The following is an 18112-nucleotide window of genomic DNA, read 5'->3' on the forward strand; positions in this document are numbered from 1 at the left end:
CCCTCCAGAGAGTCATTTACTTTCATGTATTTTCTGGTATAGTTTAATTTGTATAGCTTCTCTGATTTGTTTACTATTTGCTTGGATAAATGGGTTTACTAGCTATTCACTATTTGTGTTGGTCTTCTGTGTAACTAGCATTTGGAAAAAAGTCAGTGGGTATAAGTAAGCTTTGGGGATCCTTCCCTATTAGGGAATAGCAACCAGGAAAGATATCAATTTTCAAATCTAAAAATCATGCCCCTAGACCAGTAATATATAGGGGGAGCAGACATAATCCTGGTCTGTTACCTTTTTCTCTCTCACTTGAGAATGGTGTAGTAAGCCTTGTAATTCTTTTTCCTATTCCTTAAAGGTAGGAATCATCAACTCCCTTGGAGAAGGGTGAACAAGATTCCTAAGATATCTATCCATGCCTCCCCTTCAGCTGCCTGTCTATATGTTTAATCATCCCATGTGGATATATACATTTTACATGAGCAGCACACCTTACAAATAAACAAATAAATTAGTACATGTGCAATTATTTTTTTGGCTGAAAGGGATGCATGATTGAAAAAAGAGACCACTGTACCAGAGATCTCCCTCCAGGTTGATATATATATATATATATATATATATATATACATACATACATACATACATAACTATTCTAGGTACAGTTGTCAGGTCAATTTAAGCATATTGTCACCCAATCTACCTGCTTCTTTTTTATCCATACCTTTTCTAAGACCATTAAAAGCTGCTCAACAATCATATCTGCACATACCTGTGATGCAGTCCATCAAATAAAAGTGATTTCTACTATATGAGGGTGACCACCATCTTCCAATTTAGCTTAGGTTTTGCTTAGTTCCCATTTTTTTGTTCTATACTTTATAGTCTGAAGTTCACTTTGACAGAGAGAGACGAAAAATAGGAATTGAGTAGTTTTGTCTTCTTTCTGTCATCTGTGGGTTTTTTCCTCCATCTACCTTAAGTAGATATTTTTGTTGTGGGAATGACACTAAAGAACCATTTCAGGGTAATAATCTGTTTTTATACAGTTACAGTCAATGTAGACAGACGCAAATGCCAAAGGAGCAACATTTACTAAGGTCTTTCCCAATCTAAGCTAGGTTACTTTCCCCCATGAAATCGTCTTTGAAATTTAGTTGGTTCAGGAGACAATAAACTGACAGAACTTCTTGGTCAAATAAGTACTGAAGCCCGGCACAAGAGGTGTGTGTGGAGGTACCTAATAAACGCTTCTGATGTTCTCTAACATGGCAAATGCAGACAGAAGCAGGGGACTAGAGTTCAACCAAATCAATGCTTCCTCCTTGCTGAATATTTTTGAATATTTTTCCCATGCTATTGTTTGGTAAATTTGCCCTTGTTAAATGTTAGCTGAACTGAGTGTCTCATTTTGTTCCACTCCTGAGCTTGATCAGGCCTGGCTGAATTCTTTGGTTGGTCATTTCATTTGCCAGAACTGGTAGCTCTGCAGGAAAGAGCTTCTATTGTTGATCAGACTGACAGAGGAAACCTTGGAATCTCCTTACTATTATCTATCGCAGAAAGTTGTGGACACCCTAAATTACAGTTACAGGTAAGAATTCCAGGCAAGAATACCATTGCAGCATTAAGTAGAGATCAGCCAGCAATACATCAAACACTTAATTGATTCTGTGGAAATGCCTCCAAGAAGACCCTAAGACTGCTGGGACTGGGACACTGGAATACTGGAGGGTTTGGGAAGGGTGCCTTGTGTGGGAGGTAAAGACTTGGGTACTTGAAACAGCAAAAATGGAAAGCTAGCTCCTAATGTAGGAGCCCCTGACTGCAGATATCACTCCAGGAAAAGATATACTTTGGTGGTGTCTATCTCTTATCTAGTAATAATATAATTGATAGCATTCATATATCATTTCTAGGTTTGCAATGCCCTTCACACAATTGTTTCATATTGTGCCAAACAACCAGTGTCATTCACCTCTCAATGAGGCCCCTTGAGGTTCCCTTCCTTATCAGTTTGTTGATATCTCAACTAGAGAGTTAGACAGAACATAGTATAATGTATTTGGAGTCGTGGGACCTGGGTTCAAATCTATCCTTGTCATTTCAATTCAACAAGCATTTAGTACGGGTGAGGAATGCAAAGACAACTCAAGCCTTACTGCCTGTATGACCTTGGGCAAGTCACTCAACCTCTAAAAGCTTTCAGTTTTCCAATTTGTTAAACGAAGGTTGTAGGAGTAGATGGTACCTTCCAGGTCTAAATCTATGATCCTAGATGCTCAGAGCTCGTATGGATAAGGCTTGGGCTAGCAGGGTGGCCCGAGACCCATCTCCTCCTCCCATCGCTGCCCCTCCTCTAACAGTATAGGACACTGCGGGGCGGGGGCGCACGCGCCCCCACGCACGCGCTCTCCTTTCCTGGTTCGCTCCGCCTTCTCCAGATCCCGGTAGGAGGGCCCGGGAGCAGCGGGGTTTGCTTTTCTCCCCGCCCCACCCTACCCCACCCCATCCTAGGGGTCCTATGTCCCCAGCGCTTCGGTGGGCGCCACTAGGGGAGCCAAGCCCGTGGCTGTAGCTCCCGGGCTCAGCACCGCGCACACGCGTTGCCCGCTGCTGGGGCCCCAGCCGACGGAGAACTGGACCGGTGAGGTTACCATCTCACCTCCTTTCGCTCCCTCCCACCCCCTCCCCCGCCTCCCGCCCCCCCCCCCGCCTCCCGCCTCCCGCCTCTTTACCTCCTCCGAAGCGGCCCCGCCCCATTCTCCCCCCACCCCCACCCCGAGCTCTGGAAGGGGGAACTGGGCGGCTTCGGGCGCGAGGAGAGGAGCGCGAGCGCGAGACCCTCCTCATCTTCGGGCGCGAGCGCGGGATCCTCCTTATCCTCGGGCTCGAGCGCGAGTGCACGAGAGAGATCAAGACCTTCCTCATCCCCAGGAGCGAGGCGGAGGCTGAGGAGGAGAAGGAGGAAGAGGAGGAGGAGGAGGAGGAGGAGGAGGAGGAGGGGGGGGGAAGAAAAAGGAGAAGGAGGAGGAGGAGGAAAAGAAGAAGGAGGAGGAGAAGGAGGAGGAGGCGGCGCCTCTGCCGCTGCCGTGTCCGCCGCCCGCGGCTCCTGTGACAGGAATAAGATTACAGCGGATTGGACTTGGCCGGTGGGGGGAGGCCCCGCACAGCGCCTAAAGAAGACCCGGGCCGCTGAGAGAGGGGAGTCCAAAGCTTGGGAGGCTCCTGCTGGGGTCGAGTAAGGAGGATCGTCGCCTTTGCCCGCAGAGAAGACCCCCCCAGCCCCCACCTCCCCGGATTCGCCGGGACTGGGACTGGGGGGTGGGCGTTGACGCCGGTTTGCAGCGAGGCCACCCATCAGAGCAGCAGGTAAGAGAAAAGGGCCAGGGAGGAAGGAAGGGAACTGTTCCTCGTTCCTATGACTTGTGAATGTTCATCCTCTTCTTCCCCCCTCCCTTCCTCCCTCTCCCATGAATCCGAGATGGGGGCATAGGGCTGGAAGGGGGGTGGGGATGGATCACGGAGGTTCTCTGGGTGCCGGGTAGGCGCCAAATGGGGGCACCTCAGGTGGCAGGCACCCGCTGACCGGGCCTCATGGGAGGGGAAGGAAGCGGGGTTAGTGTTAGTGGCTTCAGTGTCCCCGGCGGCGGCGGTAGTGTCATGGAATTTGGTACCAGAAGAGCGAGTCCTCTCTCCAGCTTAGGGTGGTGTACCCAAGAGTCGATGCGAAGAAGCCTCCCTTGTTAAACCTGGCAGAGGATGTGCTGGCTACAACGATCTACAAAAGGTGCCGCGGAAATGCAGCTAAAAATGATCTGTGAAAATTAATTGTGAAAGGTGCCAGGCTAAGGCACAGGATGGGGGTTTGGCCAGTGGGGCGTGAAATGGTTCACCGAACTGCTGTGGAGAGTGATGGTAATTCCTTGGGGAAAAGGAATAGAATAAAAGGCTAACAAGAGAGGAAAAGGCTCTTTGGTAGAGGTTGTGCTATATTTCTTGTGGAGTCTAGAGAAGGCAGGATTGAAAGCTGGCTTTTTTTTAGAAAAAAATGCACACGTGAAGGGGGACGAAAAAAATCCCCAAATCTGTAGTGGGTTTGACGTGGGAAAAAGATATGGGCTTCCTAAATACCTTGGCCTCTTTCTCCTTCAGAGTGTGAAGCTCCCACAGGGCTGCATATTTTTTCATCTGTTCCAGGTGTGGAGAGTGTATTAATGGTTTGTGGAAAACATTGCCATTAGTAAGAAGATTTATTTTTGGACTTTGATGACTTTCTCCTTCCTCCTTCCTCATCTCCAAGTAAAAAGAGGGCCTTTTCTCTTCCCTTGAGATCACTAAGGGAAAGGGGAAATATCTATGTTCCCCCCTTTTTTTTCTTACACAGGTGAAAATATCTGGAATAAGGAAAATGAGGCAATATGGTGAAAGGAAAAAGAATATATGTTCAGGATGTGGTTTTTCTTTTTGGTATAGGAATGGAAAGCTGTTAGTTAAAGGTAAGGTGTGAGATTTAGTAGTGCAGCATTGATGTTTGGTTTCAGATTTGGGGGTAAGGATGAAGTACATAGACAAAACTGGATACAGTAAATGTGGGATAAAGAACAAAAACATGGATACATAGATATGAATTGTGAAGCTCTTCTTGAAGCATCTCACAGGTGAAGGATCATCTTTGGAAGTGTGGCTGCAGACAGAATATCAAGCTGAAATCTGTATCTAAAATTACCATCCATGCTGGAAAGCATGCAGCAATTGTGACTACAGTTCATGAAATATCTGTGTTTCCAGAGAATTAACTGCTGAAGCATAGCTGGAATTTCTTTTAGAAGTAACAAAAGATAACCCAATGAGCTATGTACCTTATGCACATACTTGGTGAACAGAAGACATGCATTCATGATGATGTCATGCTATGACACCAAGTCAGTGAAATGGCATATACTTTGATGTAACTGATATTTTGTAGGAATATAATCATTTCCGTTAATAGTGTTCTGATGGCATTGTGCTAGTTAATTTGAAAATTCGTACTACTTTGCTTGGGTAACTCAGATACAAGTTCTTTGCAGACACCAGTAAGGGTCAGCTGGATTAGAATCAAACTGGGCTTTCCTGGGGAATTATTTTTGTACTGGCAACTAAATTTTAAGAGGTACCACCCTCACTTTGGAGTCCTTTTGGGTATAGAGAATTGAGGATGCAGGTCAGATGAGATTTGATGTTTTATTTGACTGTAGCCTAAAATGCTGCCACCCACTGGCTATCCTTAGAAAAAGGTACCTCATTGCCCCACTCTTCCCTTGTTATTACTGCCCCCCAGTGGAGTGGAATGGATTCCTGTGGCTGGGGAATAAGTAGATGGTTTGCACTCCTTTGGAACCACTAATTCCTGCCATTTTTCTTCCTTAGTGGGTATGCATATTAATACCTTTTGAAAGGAAACACCACAGTTGCAGGATTTTGTTAAGGTGGAATAGTCTGGAGTAAATAGTATGCCTTTGTTTTTAGTTTCTAAATTCTAGTATCAAATTTTAGTTAGATTGCCAAGCTTTTCATTGTGTTCCAGTATAGTACTTCAATGATAATTATGGATTATCAGTAATAATTCAAATATCAATTATGGTTTAGGAAAACATACTGAGATTTACTTAACTATACAAAGTACAGACAAAAATATGTAATTACATAGAGTAATTTGTATGTGGAAGTTTGTTTCAGGTATATATTATGGTCATTTATCTCTGGGATTGAGATTTGAGAGAAATCAATACTGCTAGAGCAAAGATTTTTTTTTTTATGGCAGTACTTTTTCAGGGGCATTTTAGAACTCAAAGTTGTAGTTGCAAGAACATCCAGTTCGGATCAACATTTTACTGCTACTCCCCATGTGACCTTGGGTAAAACATTCAACCCTCGTGTCATTATTTTCAAAATGAAGGGGCTAGTTTAGATGTCTTCCAAAGCTCTCTTTAGCTCAAAATCTTCTGATAGAATGTAATCTCCTTGAAGGCAAGGGCTGTATCATTTTTGTCTGTATATTCTTAACTCCTAACGCAGTACCTGGTACATAGTAGGTATTAATAAATATTTCTTATTGATTGATTCTTCAAGTCACCTTAGGTGGATCTGTTTAGATTGAAATGACACTTTTCAGTCTTCAGTATTTATGTCCACTTGGGGGGGAAGGGGAATGAGTGGGAGGAGGCAGCATCTCTTCAGTGATCATTTTTGTTAAATATAAAAGAAGTAGATGAGACTGATGTTTGGTATGTTATTTTTTTTTTTTTGCCTTTTTGGAGGGCAGTTGGTGTTAAGTAACTTGCCCAAGGTTACAAGGCTAGTATTTTTGTGTGGGTGTTAAGTGTCTCAGGCCTGAACAGAACTTGGGTCCTCCCGACTCCAGGGCCAGCGCTTTACTCACTGCACCACCTAGCTGCCCCTAAAAGTAATCCTTAATGGTGTGCCTCAAGATCTACTTAATAACTAAAGACCAGTTTCAGTTAAGTACTAAATTTCTCTAGGAAAGCTTTGGAGAATTTAGTCTTTGATATTTTTTCCTGCATATGCAAATTACTGATTTTAAATCAAAGTTTTTATGATAGTCGTTTGGTACCTTTTTAAACAGTATTATGCGTGCTGACTACTCTTGCTAGGCAAGTCTCATGTCTTGCTGCCAGATCTTCTTGGATTATTACCTACTTTTGATAATCCCCTTTTCCAAGCGTCTGTCCTCTAAGACACAATTAAGAACTCATTTTATTAAACACACACATGCACACACACACACACACAATGCCAAAAGTCCTTTCCCCTAATTAACATGGAATCATCCAGTGGCTCTCTGTTATCTCTGTGATCAAATTTAACTACACTTTTTGGAATTTAAAGTCACTTGCAGTCTGATTTCAACTTATCTTTTTAGCATTATTACACATTTTCCCCCTCATATATTCTGTTGTCTTGCCCAAATGGCATTTTTTTTTTTACTATTCCTCCTACATAACATTCTGTTTTCTCTTCTTTCTGCCTGTACACTGACAGTCTTTCATGCCTGGAATACATTCCCTTCTTACCTCCTCTTCTTAGAATCCTGGTTTCCTGAAAGGCTAAGTAGAGGCACCACTTTGTATGGGAAGCATTCTCTGACATTCCCTCATCTGCTCTCTCCCCCCCCCAAACCGACATGACTTTTGTTTATTTTGTATACTCTACACCCACATATGTACATGTTTTCTCTCAGTATAGCATGTAAGATCATTGACATTGGGACAATTTCACTTTTGTCTTTTTATTTCCATTGTTTGGAACAGTGCCTTGAATGTAGAAGGAGCTTAATAAATATGCTTTCTTTTTTGATTGTCATCTTTTCTATACATTTGTGTACGTAAGTTAATATGTAAATTCAATACATATTAGTTGTTGATGTCTAAAATCTTAACCATGGCATGTATTTAGATAGCTCAGAAAGTTTAGTAAATTCAGTATTTTTAGGAATTGCATGCTCTCCAGTTTATAATGCTGACTAGTTCATTTTGACCTAGTTCAAGGTGTGACTTTTCTACTTTAAAGCTTTATTTTAAAAAACAACATTTTATTGATGCTTTCTTATATCATTGTCACTTCCTGGTGACACCCCCTCCCCCATTGCATGTATAAAAAACAGTTAAGTAAAATAAAAGTTAATACTAACAACATATACCCTACTCCAGATATTTCATCACTTTGCTAAGAGGCAGGAGTTATGCTACTCAGGCAGTTCTCTGAAGTCAAGATTGATCATTGCATCCGTCATAGTAACAGTTTTACTTTCAGTAAATACTTTACTTTTACAATACTTTCAGTATTGTGGTCATTGTGTAAATTGTTTTCTTGGTGCTATTTACCTCTCTCTGTATCCATTCATACAATTTTCCCCACATTTCTCTAAATTATTCTTATTTGTTGTTTCTTGTGGACTTCATTATGTTTCTGTGCCAAAATTTGATTAGCTGTACCACACTTGATGGATACTTGATTTGTTTTGAATTCTTTGCTACTACAAAAAGTACTACCATGAACATTTTTGTATATATTTCTTTTTCTCTGTCTTTGACTTTCTTGGAATATATGTTCAACAGTGGAATCACGGGTTATGTACAGTTTAGTGACTTTAAAAAAATAGCATTTTGTGTTGTTTTTCAGAGTAGTTTTTTTTTTTTAACCAATTTAGGGCTCTACCAACAAACAGTACATTAGTGGACCTGTCTTCAATTTCTGCAACAAATTACCATTTTTGTCTTGGCATCTTTGTGAGTCTGATGAGTGGGAAGTGAAACCTTAGAGTTTTAACTTGTATTATTACAAATTTGTTGTCATTCAGTCATTTCAGTCATATCTGACTCTTTGTTACTCTATTTGAATTTTATTGGCACAGATACTGCAGTGGTCTGCCATTTCCTTCTCCAGCTCATTTTGCAAATGAGGAAACTGAGGCAAACAGGGTGAAGTGACCTGCCCAGGGTCACCCAATTGGTACATCTCTGAGGTCAAATGTGAATTCAGATACTCCTGACTCCAGACTCAGTGCTCTATCTACTTGCACCACCTAGTTGCCCTGTTATTATAAATAAATGTTTACTAACTTAAATGCAACCAATCTTCTTTTCTTTCTCTTCTTACCTTACCCCGTCAAGCACAGCCCTCCCTCACTCAAATCAAAGTCAACTGCAAGTCATGTCATCATTTCAACTGCAATGTCATGGTCCTCTTTGGAAATGAAGGACAAACACAACCCCCTCAAAAAACAAAAGACCCCAAAGCCCTAACAGACCCAAAACAGCAAAAAGGAAACAATAACTGTAAATGAAAGTTGCAAGGGTCAAGAACATGTATTATGTTTTAATAGTACATATCCCTTACAAACTTGAAATATTGTAGGAAGAGCATAAAGACAGAACTATGTTTTCCTCATGCAGTAATAGCTCTTTCCCCCCTTTTTCAGAGGACTATGTTTGACTATGTTCCATGTGTAAGATTCAAGTAGTGAAAAACAATGAGGTAGAAAACAGGGTCTTAAATATGAATTTTGGAAAGTCATAAAATACTTTTATTAAAGTCATACTCTGTGTGTGGGTGATACTGGTTTCTTAAAGGCTGTGCCAGCAGCAGAACATAAGTAATAGGTCTTTAAAGGTTTGGCTTATGACCTGAGGATAGACTATATGTCTTTTGTCTTATTACTTAGTCTAGCCAAGTTTTGAGAGGCTTATCATGGAGTTGATTTAAGAGTAATGAACTTCAAGACTGTCTCAAATTAGTCAGTTATAGAGGAGGCTTTTTGTCAGGGGAGGCAGTACCTATAGTGGTGACATTGAATCTTTTTGAATTCTGTGTAAATTGTCTTGAAGTTGCAGTAGGTGAAAACTTGACTAGTTTAGGACCTCCAGGAGTATTTGTAGAAAGAATTGAATGAATGAGTTCTCTTAGAATAAAGTTTCTTTAGTTTGAAGTTAGACTGAAGTTGGTCATTTTAAAAAGAAAAAAGCCTGCATTTCCCCACAAAGGCACAAAATGAAACAGAACCAACTAACCCAAACAAAAACAAAATGTTACCCCATCTTCAGTTACAGAGACTATGGAAACTTACTATCTTTTTAAGAGGCAGGATAGCTTAGAGAGTAACAATTTTAAATGCAGTTCTTTGAGACAAGATTCTAGAGAAACCAAAGATAGTTAATGGAGAGAAAAATTTGAAAGAAACCCTGGAGAATTTTTTGGTGTCTTGGAATAAGGTGAAAGAATACTTTTTTGGGAGAACTGTTTAACTCCTGAAGAAACATTATAAAGAGAATTGTGTAAGGAGTGAGAAGCTGGAGAAAGAAACTATTGAGAGAAGGTTTGACAAGGTGTAAGAAAATAAAGAGGAGCGGCTAGGTGGTGCAGTAAGTAAAGCACCGATTCAGGAGTCAGGAGGACCCGAGTTTGGGGCCTCAGACACTTAACACCCACACAAAAAAAAACTAGCCATATAATCTTGGGCAAGTTACTTAACCCCAATTGCCCTCCAAAAGGCAAAAAGAAAAAAAAATGTCTTTTCTAATGGAATTCCTTTAACCTTTAACTTGGGAAGAACAGAATTCTAGAAAAGAAATTTTGATTATCCTGAATTATTAATCTTATGGTGTTTCCAGAATGTAGAGATGATTATAGGTGAATCTGAGCCTACCTGATTATTTAATGGGAGATGTCAAAATTTAATAATTAAAGAAGAAATATCTAAACTTATCTTTGGATTGCAATAGATTGATGAGAATTAATATGAAAACAAATTAAGTAGCAGGCTGAGGAATGATCTATAAGTAAGTGTGGTCTAGCTGCATTGACTCCTTTAGTTAAATCTAAGAACCTCTTTGTAAGTCATGCAGAGCAATGGTAGGGTACAACATAGAATTTAATATCAATACCTGAGTATGCACATAGCAGATACCTTAGAATAGAGTTTTTATTTATTTTCAGATAAAACAGAATTAATAAGGCTAATTTTAGGTAAAATTTATTTTCATTATTCCTAGCCTTGCTTTTTTGTACTTTTAGCCTGATATTTGATAATTGTGTTTCCTTTGCCCAGCTCACTGCCTTCCATCTCTGTCCCTCTCTCTGTCTTCTCTCCCCTCTTCCTCTCATTCTCTCTTCCTCCTCCCCTTCTTCTCTCCCCTCTTCCTCTCATTCTCTCTTCCTCCTCCCCTTCTTCTATCTTTTCTCCTCCTCTTTCTCCTTTCTTCCCATCTCTTCCTCTCCTCTTCTCTCTGCCCCTCCTCCTCTCAGAAAAATAAGATAAAAAATTAAATCAGTTACTTAAAAATGAAAATTAAATAATTAGTCACTCAAAAAGTTAAATTGGTCCCATTGCTGAATGACTAGAGGCAGGCAGGAAGGTAGTTTATTCAATAGACCACTGTGCCCAACTTTATGTTTAATATAACTCCAGATTGTTTTGCTTGAAGAATAACTTGTGAACATACAATTTTAAACAAAAGTAGTGATCAGTGTAAGCTAGGATGAGTTTGCTAAGAACAAGTCATATCAGACTAACCTCATTTCCTTTTTTGACAGGGATCAAGGGACTACCATGCATATAATATACCTGGATTTCAGCAAGATATTTGACAAAATCTCTCATGAGGTCTATATAAATGCAGGTACAGTTGTTTACAGAAATAAACACACTTAAATAATTGGTAAAAGATAAAATGCTCATGAGTAGGATGAACATAATAAAAAAGACAATGCTACCTAAACAAAATTTAATTACTCAATACCACATCAATCAAACTACCAAAGGATTACTTTAAAGAATTAGAATAGTCATAAAATTCATGTGGAGGAAAACAAAAATGTTTTTTTTATATAATTAAAAATTTCCATTTTATTTTCTGTGATTCTATCATTTATTTATTCTGGAACACTCCTACCTGAAAAATAATTTCTTCCTTGCTCCTCTAACTTGCTTATAATGTTACCTTTTATGTCTAAGTTATGTATCTATTTGGAGTTTATCTTGGCACACAATATGAATTAAGGGTCTACCTAGTTTCTGCACGACACCTATGTTTTTATCCCAGTCACTGGTAAAAAATGTTTGGGGAGATAGAGCTAAGAATTTGGGTACTCTACCTAAAGATCTTCTTCAGGTCGACATTGATTTTAATTACCTTTTCTGCATGCAGTCAAAATCCACATAACTATACTATCATCCAACTCACATTTCTCCAGCTTGTCCACAAGGACCTTATGAAAGGTACTAGATCTCAAACTATACTACAAAGCAGTATTTATTAAAATAATTTGGTACTGTTTAAAAGGTAGATTGATCAGTGAAACAGTTTAGGTATGCAACATCCACAAGTAAATGAACCTAATACCCCAGTGTTAATTAACACAGTGACCCAAAGAATGGGAATAAGCCCTCACCATTTGAGAAAAACTGCTGGGAAAATTGGACAGTAGTATGAGAGAGATTCAATTTAAACCTCATGTCTTATACAAAGATAAGTTTTAAATGGGTACATGACCTAAATATAAAAGGATGCATCATAAAAAAATGAGAGAAACATGGGGGAAAAACTACCTAACAGATGTATGGATAAGAGAAAAATTCATGACCAAATGAGAGAGAGATCACAGAAGAGAAAGTGAATGAATTTGAAGACATAAAACAAATTGTTTTTCAAAAATCTAATAAAGCTAAGATTAATCCATCTATATTAGTGCTGCACTTATACACAGAAGAGATCAAAGAAAAAGGATCTTTATGTACAAAAGTATTTCTAGTGAGTCTTTTTGTGGTGACAGAAAAAACTTGAAATTAAGGGGATGACCATCAATTGAGGAATGACTGAACAAATTGTGGTATATGAGTTTCTTAGAACACTCTTGTGTTGTAAGAAATGGGAAAATAGATGATTTCAGAAAGACATGGAAAGACTTGTATGAACTGATGCTGAGTGAAGTAAAAGAACCAGAAGAGCAGTTTATACTATAATATCAAAATAAAAACGAACATTTTTGAGGATTTTAATAAACTAATGAAGAAAGAAATGAGCAGAACCAGGAGTACAGTTTGTACAATAATAACAAATTATAAAACCAGCTTTAAAAATTGTAAGAATTGGGGTGGCTAGGTGGCGCAGTGAATAGAGCACTGGCCCTGGAGTCAGGAGGACCTGAGTTCCAATCCTGCCTCAGACACTTTGACACACTTACTAGCCATGTGACTTTGGGCAAGTCACAACTCCAATTACCCTCCAAAAAGAAAAAAAAAAATTGTAAGAATTAAGATCAGTACAATGATCATTTGCTATTCCAGAGGATGGATGAAACATGTTATCCATTAGAGCATGGTTATATTTCATTATACTCAATATATTGTAATTTGTTTAGCCTTTCACCAATTGAAGGGCATCTTCTTTATTTCCAGTTCTTTGCTATTACACAAAGTGATGCTATAAATATGGGACCTTTCTTTTTTGGGGGTATATTCTTAGCAGTGGAATATCTGGGTCAAAGAGTATTTGAAAAATGAGAAATTTCTCCTAATTAGAGAAACTTGCTATAAACTCCCCACCTCCAGGTTCTTGCTTTCCTTCTAATTTTGACTGCATTGTTTTTGTTTGTGCAAACCCTTTTTAATTTAATGTAATAAAAATTATCCATTGTACCTTCCACAGTCCTCTCTGGTTTTTATTTGGTCATAAAGTCTTCCCTTATCCATAGATCTCACAGAAAAAATTTTCTATGCACCCCTACTTTGCTTATGCATCACCTTTAAGTCTAAATCACATACCTATTTTGACTTTATCTTGGTTTACAGTGTGAGATGTTGGTCTATGCCTAGTTTCTGTGAGATTGCTTTTCAGTTTTCCTGGCAGTTTTTGTCAGATTGTGAGTTCTTGACCAAAAGCTTGGATCTTTGGGTTTATCAAACATTGAATTATTATCATCATCATTCACTGCTATTTATTATGTACCTAATCTATTCCACTAACTTACCACTCTACTTTTTAACCAGTACTAGACTGTTACTATGATTACCACTTTGTAATATAGTTTGAAATCTAGTAGTGCTAGGCTGCCTTCCTTCACATTTTGTTGTGGTTGTGGTTGTTGAATCCCTTGATATTCTTCACCTTTTGTTCTTCCAGGTGAATTTTATTATTTTTTCTAGTTCTAGAAAATAATTCTTTGGTATTTGGCATGACACTGAATAAGAAAATTAATTTAGGTAGAATTGTAATTTTTATTATATTAATTTAGACTATGCACAAGTAATTAATATTTCTCCAGTTGTTTTGATATGTATTTGTGTGAAGAGGTGTTTTGTAATTGTGTTCATATAGTTTTGAGTGTTTCTTGGCAGGTAGACTCCCACGTATTTGGTATTGTTTGTAATTATTTTACATGGATGTTCTCTATCTATCTCTTCCTACTGGGTTTTGTTAGTGATATATAGAAATGCTAGATTTGTGTGGGTTTATTTTATGTCCTGCGACTTTGCTAAAGTTGTTCATTTTTTCAACTACTTTTTTAGTTGATTCTCTAGGGTTCTCCAAGTATACCATCATATCATCTGCACAGAGCAATAGTTTGGTTGCCAATTCTTATTCTTTTAATTTCTTTTTCTTCTCTTGCTATAGTTAGCATTTTTAGTGTAATATTGCCCCTGATCTTACTGGTAAGACTTCTGGTTTATCCCCTTTGGAGATAGTATTTGTTCTTGTTACCAGAGAGATACTACTTCTCATTTTAACAAAAGTTCCATTTATTCCTATGCTTTCTAGTGTTGTTAATAGAAATGTGTGTTGTATTTTGTCAGTAGCTTTTCCTGTGTCTGTTGAGACAATCAGATGATTTTTTTTTGTTGCTTTTGTTGTTGACATGATTTTGTTTATAATTTTCCTAATACTGAATCACCTTTGTGTTCTTTGTATAAATCCTACCTGGTCATAGTATGTGTATGATCTTTGTGATATATTGCTATAGTTTCCTTGCTAATATTTAATGTCTTTGCATCAAAATTCATTAGGGAAATTAGTCTATAGTTTTTGTTATCTTTGCTTTCCCTGGTTTAGGTATCAAAACCATATTTGTGTTATGAAAGGAAATTGATAGGACTTTTAAAAGAACCTATTTTTCATATAGTTTATGTGGTAGTTTATATGGAACTGTTGGGTTTAATTGCTCCTTAAATGTCTGGTACAATTCACTTGTAAATCCATCTGGTTCTGTATATTGTTTCTTAGGGAACACATTTATGGTTTGTTTAATTTCTTTTTCTAAGATGGGGTTATTTAAGTATTCTACTTCCTCTTCTGTTAATCAAAGCAATTTGTATTTTTGTAAATAGTCATCCATTTCACTTATATTGTCATTTTTATTGGTATATAGTTGGGCAAAATTATACCTAATAATTGCTTTAATTTCATCTTCATTGGTAATGAATTCACCCTTTTCATTGGTTAATGTGTTCATCTGAATTCTGATGTCTTTTAATAGCATTTTCTTTTACATTATTATACTCATTGTGCATCTTTTTCTCTTGGTATTGTTTGCTTTGTATCATTTCATACAGATCTTAAGTTTTTCTGAGTTTTTTTTTTTAAAGCAATCAGGGTTAAGTAACTTGCTCAAGGTTACATGGCCAGTTATTTCTGGGTGTGGTGCTAAGTATCTGAGCCCAGATTTGATCCCCAGGTCATCCTGACACTGGAGCTGGTGCTCTTACTCACTGAGCCACCTGGCCGCCCCTTTTTTCCTTTTTTTTTTTTTGAGTTCTTTACATTTGTCATTTTTTGTAATAAAATACTAACCCATCACAAATACAGACTGCAATTTGTTCAGCCATTTCCCAGTTGATGGACTTACTGAATTGAATAGATGGGTAACTACTTTGCTTTCAGGTTCTTGCTATCAGAAATAGAGCTATTGTAAATATCTGGGGTGCATGAGACTTTACCTTTTGTCTTGATTGTCTTGGGGTAAAGACCTAGCAGTGGTATTATTGGCTTATAGTTTTATGGGCAGTTCAGTTACTTTTCTATCATGGATCCAAATTGGTCTTCAGATCAGTTGGATCACTTTGTAATTAAAGTACCATTGTATGTGCCTGTTCTTCCAATATTGCTTGTTTTCAAATTTTATGATTTTCATCCCACCTCTAATACATCTTGGCTGTGTGACCCTGGGCAAGTCACTTAACCTTTATGTCTCAGTTTCCTTATTTGTAGAGTAGAGATCATAATAATATGATCACGATAACTGTCAGAGTTGTTGTGAGGATAAAAGAAGAAAATATATGGGAAGCATTTCACAAACCTTGAAGAGCTATATAAATGTTAGCTACTATTAAATCACAAGTCCACTTGTCGGTTTGATAGATTCACATCTATTCACAAACTCCAGAATTATGTTAATTTGGATATCTCTTAGTGATTTGGAACATTTTTTTTTGGTAGTTGGATTTTGATCATTCACATTTTATCTTCTAAACATTCTTTGTTCATATCCTTTGATCGCTTATCTATGGGGAATGGTTCTTGTTTCTATCAATTTTCTATAAATCTTGGATTTATAGTTCTTTGTCATAGACACTATATGTAAAAATCCTCCCTGCCCAGTGTCTAATTCTCTTGTTATAATTGCATTGATTTTCTTTGGTTTGGGGTTTCTTTTTCTTTTTTGGAGGGGGGAATGCAGGGCAATTGGGTTTAAGTGACTTGCCCAAGGTCACATAGCTAGGCTGCATTTGAACCCAGGTCCTCCTGACTCCAGGGACAGTACTCTATTCACTGTGCCACCTAGCTGTCCCTGTGTTGATTTTCTTTATGCAAAAGTTTTCACCATCATGTAATAAAAATTGTCTTCTTTTGTTCTCTGTCTCTTGTTTGTTATGAATTCTTCTCCAAGCTATTTTGTTGATGTTAAGGTTACTTATCTATTTGAAGATTACTTTGGTATGTGGTGTGATTAAATATTTCTGAAAAAAGTCTGAAATCAAAAATCTGTAAGGAATTAATACAAATGTATAATAAGATACATTATCCATTAAGTTAATTTTTATTAAAAGAATATTAATAAGTTTTTGAGAGAGGAAACAAAAGTATAAACAGTCACTTGGAAAAGTATTAAAATTTTCTTATCATTAGAAATGAAAATTAAAACTATTCTGAGATGTCACCTTATGCCTGTTAAATTGGAAAAGATAGTAAAAGATGAAAAATCCAGTGCCATCAAAAAAAGGTACATTAAATTAATTTCTGGTAGAAGTTTGGTTTGGTTCTATTTTTCTGGAAAGAAGGTTATTATAAAATAATACAATAAAGTGAAGTTCATATTGCAGTACAGCAGGTCAGGAAAAGGCATTTTTTGTTGCTGTTGTTTTGGGATATAGGACACTCACTCATGTTTCTGGGCAGAGAGCAAGAGATGAGGGAGAAGGAGAAACTGAAGATGAAAGATAAAAAAAGAGTAGTGATGGAAGTAGCAATGATGTTCAGATGTTTTTCAGTGGTGTCAGACTCTTTGTGACCCCATTTGGGGTTTTCTTGGTAAAGATATGGGAGTGGTTTGCCATTTACTTCTCTAGCATGTTTTACAGATGAGGAAACTGAAGCAGGGTAATGCAGCTTAGTAAGTGTCTAAAACTAGATTTGAACTAAGGAAGATTCATTTTCCTGACTCCAGACTGGCACTCTATCCACTGAACCTCCTGGTTACCCGTAATATTGATGAGTATAGCAGAATTTTATAGGAGAGGCAATTGGTGTAACAGTACCAGTGGAGGTTTTAGTTTTGGCAAGGATGATTACAACCTTTCTTATCTTCTGAGACTGGAGTACATAAAGAGAAGACGTGAGTTGCTATGGTTTCTTTGGCGTTAAGTAACTTTGGTTGTTAAAAATTAAAGTGTATTTTGTGTGCCCTTTCTTGATCCTATTGATGGTGATATAGCTGTTACAGGGACTACTTACAAAATGATGAATTTATAAAAACTTTCCTTTGGTTTTATATTTTACATGTATTTCAGTAAATAAAAATATCTAAACCCTCTGTCTTAGGACTTCTATTATTAAACAGTTAATTATTCAGATCATTCTAGCCTGAGCATTCTAAACCTTCTGGTTAATTAAAGTTTATATTGAAACAGAAGAAGTAAATTACTTTTAATCTCTATAGATTAATTTTTTTCAACTGGTTGTCCTATATTGTGTAGAACTGAAAATGTTCAGCAGTGGCTGTATCTTGAATTAAATGAATTTTCATAATAAATGGGAACTGCTTCTTTGTTTCTTTAAAGAAAAACACTGTAGCTAAAATTCAGCTATCAATCTGTAGAAGAATCCTACCTTGTTCAATAACATTTTTCATCCACTGTCAAAAGAAGGCTTTTGCATTCTCAAGTAGGAGATCTTTGTAAGTATATAAATTTTTGAAAAGAGGTGTTATGTGGTACCTAAACGTGAATTGTAGAAGCAGAAATTACTCTTTCTGAGAAGGCAGTATACTAAAGTAGGTTAGCATTATTCTACTGATAAATTCTTTGCAACTAAGGAGCATATGTTGAGGAATTTTATATGCT

At 37.7% G+C, this 18112-nt stretch overlaps 1 protein-coding gene across 5 annotated transcripts in view; it reads left to right on the top strand.

Moving 5' to 3' along the window:
- The first annotated feature begins 2764 nt into the window (after nucleotides 1–2764).
- TANC2 (tetratricopeptide repeat, ankyrin repeat and coiled-coil containing 2) overlaps nucleotides 2765–18112 on the top strand; it is a 576061-nt gene continuing 560713 nt past the window's right edge. For 3 of the 5 annotated variants that reach the window (XM_069076243.1, XM_069076239.1, XM_069076242.1), the window contains exon 1: nucleotides 2765–3369. The gene's annotated coding sequence lies outside the window, so the exon portion shown is untranslated. Of the gene's footprint in view, nucleotides 3370–11091; nucleotides 11178–18112 lie in introns of all 5 variants that reach the window. The other 2 variants (XM_069076240.1, XM_069076241.1) reach the window with 1 other exon arrangement.

Source organism: Petaurus breviceps, unplaced genomic scaffold (genome assembly GCF_028583685.1).
Source record: "Petaurus breviceps papuanus isolate PSGF00001 unplaced genomic scaffold, PetGlider_PUasm1.0 90925, whole genome shotgun sequence".
NCBI lineage: Eukaryota > Metazoa > Chordata > Mammalia > Diprotodontia > Petauridae > Petaurus > Petaurus breviceps.